This window comes from Coenobita brevimanus, chromosome 117, assembly GCF_032717465.1.
Source record: "Coenobita brevimanus isolate Jiangsu-jjx chromosome 117, ASM3271746v2, whole genome shotgun sequence".
NCBI classification, from domain to species: Eukaryota; Metazoa; Arthropoda; class Malacostraca; order Decapoda; family Coenobitidae; genus Coenobita; species Coenobita brevimanus.
The window spans coordinates 8514321-8522824 of record NC_137070.1 but is presented as its reverse complement, the minus strand read 5'-3'; positions in this window follow the sequence as shown (position 1 = coordinate 8522824).

The window sequence follows — 8504 nt, the reverse complement described above, 5'->3', positions numbered from 1 at the left end:
CCTCCTACACACTGTCCCAAATTCATTCACCAAATCTTGCAACTCTCATTCATCCTCACTCAACATACTGCATCATTAGCAAACAGCAACACTGGAATCTTCCAAATCTCACCTTCATTCATTAGAGCCACCCCCACATCCACTGCCCTACCTTCCACCTTTACAACCTCATCCATGTATATATTAAACAGCCATGGAGACATCACACAACTGTTTCAGTCCCACATTGACATTAAAGAACTCACTCAGCTCACCATCCGCTCGCACCGTAGCCCTAGCTCCCTCGTACATACTCTTCACAGCACTCAACAATTTCCCCTCCATTCCATATATTCTTAATACCTTCCACATACCTTGCCTATCTATTCTGTCATAAGCTTTCTCCAAGTCCATGAAGGCAGCATACACTTTCTTTCCCTTCTCTAGATACTTCTCCACTAAATATCTTGGAACTAATATCTAATCAACACACCCTTTTCCCTTCCTAAATCCCCCTTGTTGTTCTCCAACTAGCACCTCTGTCAGATGGCTAACTCTTTCAATGAGTATTCTACCATATATTTTACCAGTCTCACTAAGAAGGCAAATACCCCTATGGTTACCACATACTTCTCTCTCTCCTTTTCCTTTGTATAAAGGAACAATTATACCTGATTTCCAGTCCTCTGGAACCCTTCCCTCTTCCCAAGCCAGTCTACACAACTTCCATATCCATTCCACAGTAATCTCACCCCCATACCTATACATTTCACCACACACTCCATCCATTCCTTGGGCCTTCCCCAACTTAATGTTCTTCATTGCTTCCACTACTTCTGCCCTACTGATCTCTTCCTCCCTCCTCTCATCTCTTCTTCTCCCAGCCATTCCCCAACCACTTATACTCGCACTACTTTCATTCTCTACATTCAAGAAATCCTCAGAGTGCTCCTTCCATCTCCTCAATTTCTCTCTCTTCTCCACCAACAATCTATTATTCCTATCTTTCACTCCCCTACTATTTCCCCTTTCACACTGCCTTACTTTCTTTACCTCCTTCCAAAACAATTTCTTACTCTCCCTCCATTTCACACTCAGATTCCTCCCAAACTGTTCGTCCACTTTCTTCTTACTCTCCTTCACCAGTCTCTTAACCTCCCTTCTCCTGCTCACATTCACCTCTTTCTTCTCTCTCTCATCGTCTCCCCTACCTCTACTCGCTAACCATTCACTATATGCCTTCTTCTTTTGTTCCACAGCTCGTTTCACCTCATCATTCCACCATCTGTCCCTTGCACACCCTTGCATCTCCTCCTCACTCCACAAGCCTCCTCACACGCTAAGCCTATCTCTTCCGTGAATGTCTTACATACGTCTTCCACCCCTTCCATCAGCTCTGGCTCATACCTTCCCAATCTTTCTTCCACTATGCTCTTATACTCTGTCATTTTCTCACTGTCTTGCAATTTCTCCACTCTTCTCACAGGAGTTGCTTCGTCTTGTCTTCCCCTTCGTCTCCTCAACCACTATCTTTGCAGCTCTTCCTTGGCCATCACTAAGTGATGGTCCGAGACTCCATTCTCCCACCCTCTCCACACTCTTGCATCCAACACTTGTCTTCTCATTCGCTCATCCACACACACGTAGTCTATCATTGCCTCACACTATGCGATATTTGGCATACTTTGCGATATGTGATAGCATGCATGCAATAATGTGGTAACTCTCATAATTTCATAATCTGAAAAATAAATCAGGGATTGCAAAATTGACAAGTCAACTGTAACACTAGTACAACTGTAGGATTTAGTAACTTACGATAACCAGTATTATAATCTGCAAGGTACTTAACAGTTAAACAAATTCAGTAATGTTAATTAATCACTCCACATATAAATATATTAATTCCACAGTAATTACCAATTTTTGTGAAGAAATGCCTTTGTTTATGATTGAGATAATTTTGATCAAAAAGTGATAATTTTAACGTGCCGGGTACAATAATATAGGTTTGGGAATTTGGCGACACTGCTCAGCAGGAGACTGCTAGCTTCCCTCTTCCAACACAACATTACCACCTGTAGATGAGTGTTATGCATGTTTTATAGATAGATAGGTTGCTTTCTCTACAGTTCAGTAATATAGATATGTTTGTTGCATTTGGTATCGTAAATTTTAGCTTCAAAACTTGCCTTTGACGAGGTCCTTGAACCCTACCGATATTTTACCATTAGTTACGTGTTTTGTTATACGAGAATTCATTATACGATTTTTGCAAATTGAACCTGACTGCTTGTCTCCTTGGGACCTCCCTGTATCAGGCAAACTATAACAACCAGAGAAAAAGGTAAAGATACATAAGACTCATCAACTCATCCTCTTTCAAATGAAAGTATCCCCTCGTCTCCAGGTGGTCCCGTCAATGAGTAAGGATAAGTTAAAGTTCAATGGGTGATGAGAAGACGCTATACAAGTCGACCAGCTTTGCTCCGCACCTAAAATCGTGTCGGCTATACAAGTCGACCGGCGCATTGGAGATATACATTTTTTTTGTCTCTCTCTCTTTCTCTCTCTCTCTCTCTCTCTCTCTCTCTCTCTCAGTTACCCTGATGGTTTCTACTTCCTCATCTCCCACACTTTTGCTGAAAACTTTTTAGCTACTTCTGTCATTCCTCATTTCACACTGATCCATAGACCTAATACATTATGCCACTCCTCATGCCTCGCTATTCTTTATTCCTTCCCATTTCCTCTTCCCTGGACAGTCTGTATTTCTTCCTGTAGCTCTCTTCTCCATTCTATAGTATTTCCACTACATTATTAAATGGTCAGCTGTTCCTTTAATTGGGGTCATCTTCGTGCACACAATTTTCATATCATATCGCACCGTCCTGCTATCTACCTATTTGCCCATTCATATGAAAAATCCTGTTCATGTCGTATACTGCATAACAGTTTTTCAGGCCACCCTTCACTCTTTCATTCATTCAGTTAAAGTTCCTAGATAACTGCATATATCTGCTTTGATCACATTAATGCAGTTCTCCACACTGCTCCATTTCTGGCAGCCTGCCTTTTCAGTCCCCTTATCTCTGAGGGCACACTGTATGACCCTGTCCAAGGTCTTTTTTGCTCTGCCTCTCACAAGCCTACCCTTGACGCTCACATCCTTCACCTTCCACACCCAGTTCTCATGTTCCATCTTATGAACATGGCCAAACCATCTCACTCTACCCCTCCTCATCACAACACCAATACATTCAAGTACCATTCTTCCTCTCAACTCTTCATTTGTAATAATAACACTGCCATAGTAATATTATTACCCTCAAGCCTATCATTCAAGGATGCACTACACACCCATATCATAATTATCACTGCTGTATGTCTGAGCCTAAGAATATCCTCTTCCTTTACCATCCAGGTCTAACTATTCTACCACATTACACTGCTATCTATCTATTGACGTACCTAGTGTTGTATGGGGACGGTAGTATTTTGTTACTGATTTCCTGAAGCCATATCTGATAAAGGAAAGGGTTGGATGATGATGGTAGTTTTAATGTAGTGTATTATGCTTTTTGTAATTTTGTATTTGCCTGTGGACTGGGCTGGCTGTAAGGGGTGATGGGGAGGCCAGGGTTATTTAAACAAACTTTATTGAAGGTTATTTAAAGTTTGATATTATCGTCATCATCATCATCATCCAGATCTGTTTTCCCACCTAAAGATGCAGAATAGGCAGATTTCATGGAGCCAGAAAAACCCAAGTGCATCTTTTAATACCTATCTATCTATCTATTGCCAGACGCTTTAATCCCGTAAGGGGTGGCCACAAACAAATCGCCTCCATGTCCCCCTGTCCCCTGCCATTTCATTGCCCTGCTTCTAGCACCCCCCCCCCCTCTCATATACCTCTCCACTCCATCCATCCATTTCATCCTTGGCATCCCCTCCACTTCACTCACATACACTCCTCAACAGTCTCCATCCTGTCTACAAGGCCCAACTACCTCAATGTATGTCTCCCAATGCTTCCTGTCACATCCACATCCACACCACAATGCTCCTTTACTTCTTTATTTGTCAGTCTCTCCCTGTGACTCCACATGCTTCTCTCAAATAACTCATTTCCACTGCTCTCTCTATTGACCTCTGTCCCTCCTACAAGGTCCAAGCTTCACTTCTATATGTCAGAGTTGGTATCACAATGCTGTCATGTAGTAACATCTTCACTTCCATTCTCATTTCCCTGTTTCTTATCACTGCTTTGAAGGAACTAGCAACCTTTTTATCCCTGTTGTACACTTCCAAGCACTTCATCCTCTGAACTTCCATTGTTACTCATCACACTACCCAAGTACTAAAATGCACTGCTATTTTTCCATTTTTTCCTCATCCAACCTCAGTGCACATTTGCTGACTTCACTTCTCTCAAAGACCATAACTTTATTCACCTTTACATTCTGTTTCTTACACACACTCCCAAACTCATCCACGAAGCCTTTCAGCTTCCCTACGTCTTCACTTAACATCACAGTATCATCTGGAAACAACAATACAGGGAGTTTCCAAACACTGTCCTGTTTCATTAGGGTTGCTCCAACATCCAGTACCCTACCTTGTATCTCTTTGATAACCTCATCCATATACAGATCGAACAACCATGGAGACATGACACATCCCTGTTTGAATCTAACCTTCAAATAGAGAAATTCACTCAGTCACTATCCACAGTCACTACAGCCCTAGCACCCTCATACCTGCTCTTCACTGCATTCAACAACTTCTAATCTACTCCAGATATTCTTAATTCTTTGCATAACCCATGTCTATCCACCCCGTCATATGCTTTCTCCAAATCCATGAAGGTTGCATAGAACTTCTCTCCCTCCTCTGGGAACTTTCCACTAAAGATGTAAGAATGAATATCTGATCTACATAACCCTTTCCCCTCCGAAAAACCTCCCTGTTGTTTTCTAACTAATTCCTACAGTTATTTCCCTAACTCTGTCACTAAGGATCCTACCATATACTTTTCCTATTACTCCAAGAAGACAAATGCCCTTATGATTACCAGACACTCTTTTTCTCGTTTTCCTTTGTACAAGGAAATAATTATTGCCCGTCTTATAATCCTCTGGGACTCTACCTTCCTCCCAGGCTAATCTGCACGTCTTCCACATCCATTCTACTACTATCTCTCCCCCATGCTTCAGCATTTCACCACTCACTCCATGAATTCCTAGGGATTTCCCGATTTTAACTTTTTTCGTTGCTTCCACAACTTCCATCCTACTGATTTCTTCCTGTCTCTCTGTCCCACCCTGTCTAATTCTCTTTACTTCTTTCCAGAACATTTTCTTACATTCCCTGTACTTTACACTGAAATTTTTTTCCAAATTCCTCGTCCACTCCCTTCGTACTCTCTCTTACTAATCTTCTGACCTCTCTGTTCCTCTCGACATATAACTCTCTCTTCCGTCTCTTAACTTCTTCCGCGTCCTTGTTTCTCATCCCTTTACTACATGCTTTCTTCTTTTGTGGCACAGCCTGTCTCACGTCTTCATTCCACCATACTGTTCCTTGCACCCCCTTTCGTCTTCTCTTCTACCCCACACAGCACATCACATGCTGCACAGATTTCTTCTGTGAATATCTTGCATGCATCTTCCATGACCCCCATCAGCTGTAATTCATATTTACCCAATTCATCCTCCTTTTCTCTCTTATATTCAGCCTTTTTAATCCTCTTGTAACCTTTCTACCCTCCTTGCATGAAGTACTTCCTCCTGTTCTTCCCTTCTATTTCTCCATTTCACTTGGACCTTGATTCTCACCACCAGCAAGAGGTGGTCAGAAAGTCCACTCCCCCAACCTCAGTATCCTCTTGCATCCATTACACATCTTCACATCCTTTCACCCACACACACATAATCAATCATTGCCCTTCCGGTCATTCAGTTCACCACCCACCCTTCTCATCACTCGCCACGTATACCTATGGAATATTTTGTTCCTGAAGAGGATATTGACTATGATGAACCCCCTCCCGGCACAATGTCCACTAAAGCACTGCCGTTCTCATCCATCTCTGTAGGCACACCTCACCCACCAACTACTCCATCCACAGTCACATTCCCTACTTTACCATTCATATCGGCAGTCAAAAACACTCATTCCTTTCAAACTTTTCCATGCACGCTTCCACATTTGTCCAGAACTCTTCTCTCACTGTGCTTGCATGATCTTGCGTTGGTGCATACACGCACACAATCGCCCACATTTGTAGTCCAAATTTCAATCTTACCTACACAATCCATGAGCCAACTGATCCATATTCTCTAATATTCTCCTTCCATCTGTTACTCACAACAATACACACTCCTCTGGCCGATTATTTTGTGTCATTGCAGAAAAGTAGAGGGAGGGGGAGGAAAGATTACAAAGTGGAGAGTTGGAATGGAGTACAAAGGTTCAAGAGTAAATGTAGATAAAAGAAAAGTGATGATATCTAGGGCTTGTGGTGGTACAGTCAAAGTAGAAGAAGTGTGGCCATGTACAATTTGCCACAAGAGTGTGGGAAGTATCTCTATCTTGTGCGGAGTTTGTGATATGTGGGTGTATAAACGACGTAGTGCTATGATAGGCAATCTCCAAAATAATCCTGATCTTGTATATGCAGTGTGTTGGGGAAAACAGATAAAGATTAAGTGGCGTGAAATGATTGATCTTGCTTTAGAGTCGCTGAAGTGTGTCAAGGAGATTCATTTTTTGGGTAACATGTTATGTGGTGGAGGAAGGGCTGGAGCTAACTGTGGTACAACTGGGGGAAGTTCAGGGACTTTTGCCTTTCCTTATATTGTAAGGGCTCTCCTGTGCTAAGGGATCCTTGTATACAGCATATGTTAGAAGTGTAATGTGGTAGAATACTTAGACCTGGATGGTAAAGGAAGAGGATATTCTTAGGCTGAGACATACAGCAGTGATAATTATGATATGGGTGTGTAGTGCATCTTTGAATGATAGGCCTGAGGGTAATAATAATACTATTACAGGGTTGTTATTACAAATGAAGAGCTGAGAGGAAGAATGGTACTTGAATGTATTGGTGTTGTGAAGAGGAGGGGTAGAGTGAGATGGTTTGGCCATGTTCATAAGATGGAACATGAGAACTGGGTGTGGAAGGTGAAGGATGTGAGCGTCAAGGGTAGGTCATACAGTGTGCCCTCAGAGATAAGGGGACTGAATAGGCAGGCTGCCAGAAATGGAGCAGTGTGGAGAACTGCATTTATGTGATCAAGGCAGATATATGCAGTTATGTAGGAACTTTAACTGAGTGAATGAAAGAGTGAAGGGTGGCTTGAAAAACCGTTATGCAGTATATGACATGAACAGGATTTTTCAAATGAATGGGCAAATAGGTAGATAGCAGGATGGTGCGATATGATCTGAAAATTGTGTGCACGAAGGTGACCCCATTTGAAGGAACGGTTGACCACTTAATAATGTAGTGGAAATACTATAGAATGGAGAAGAGAGCTACAGGAAGAAATACAGACTGTTCGGGGAAGAGGAAATGGGAAGAAATAAAGAATAGGGAGGCCAGAGGAGTGGCATAATGTATTAGGTTTAGTGATCAGTGTGAAATGGGGAATGATAGAAGTAGCCAAAAAGTTTTCAACAAAAGTGTGGGAGATGAGGAAGTAGAAAGCATTAGGGAAACTGAGAGAGAGAGAAAAAAAAATGTATATCCCCTATGTGCTGGTCAACTTGTATAGCCGTCACGATTTTAGGTGCGGAGCAAAGCTGGTTGACTTGTATAGCATCTTCCCATCACCCATTGAACTTTAATTTATCCTTACTCATTGACAGGACCACCTGGAGACGAGGGGATACTTTCATTTGAAAGAGGATGAGTTGGTGAGTCTTATGTATCTTTACCATTTTCTCTGGTTGTTATAGTTTGGCTGATTCAGGAAGGTCACAAGGATACGAGCAGTCAGGTTCAATTTGGCATAGTCGTATAATGGAACACGTAACTAATGATAAAATATCGGTTGGGTTCTAGGACCACGTCAACGGCAAGTTTTCAAGCTAAAATATATGATACCACTACCCCCTGGGGGTAGGGGGGTTTCAAGAATACTCCCCCAGTATCCCTGCTTGTCGTACGAGGCGACTAAAAGGGTTGGTGGTGGGTTAGTGCCCCACCGCGTAAAAAGAAGATAGGAGAAAACAGCTCCTGTGAGAAGAGTGGAGAGTTCGCAAGATAGTGAGAAAATGTCAGAGTATAAGAGCAGATTGAAAGACAGATTGGGAAGGTATGAGCTAGAGCAGATGGAAGGGGTGGAAGACGTAAGATATTCACGGAAGAGATAGGCGCATCATGTGAGGTGGTTTGTGGAGTGAGGAGGAGATGCAAGGGTGTGCAAGGGACAACTTGGTGGAATGATGAGGTGAAATGAGCTGTGGAACAAAAGAAGAAGGCATATAGTGAATGGTTTGCGAGTAACGGTAGGGGA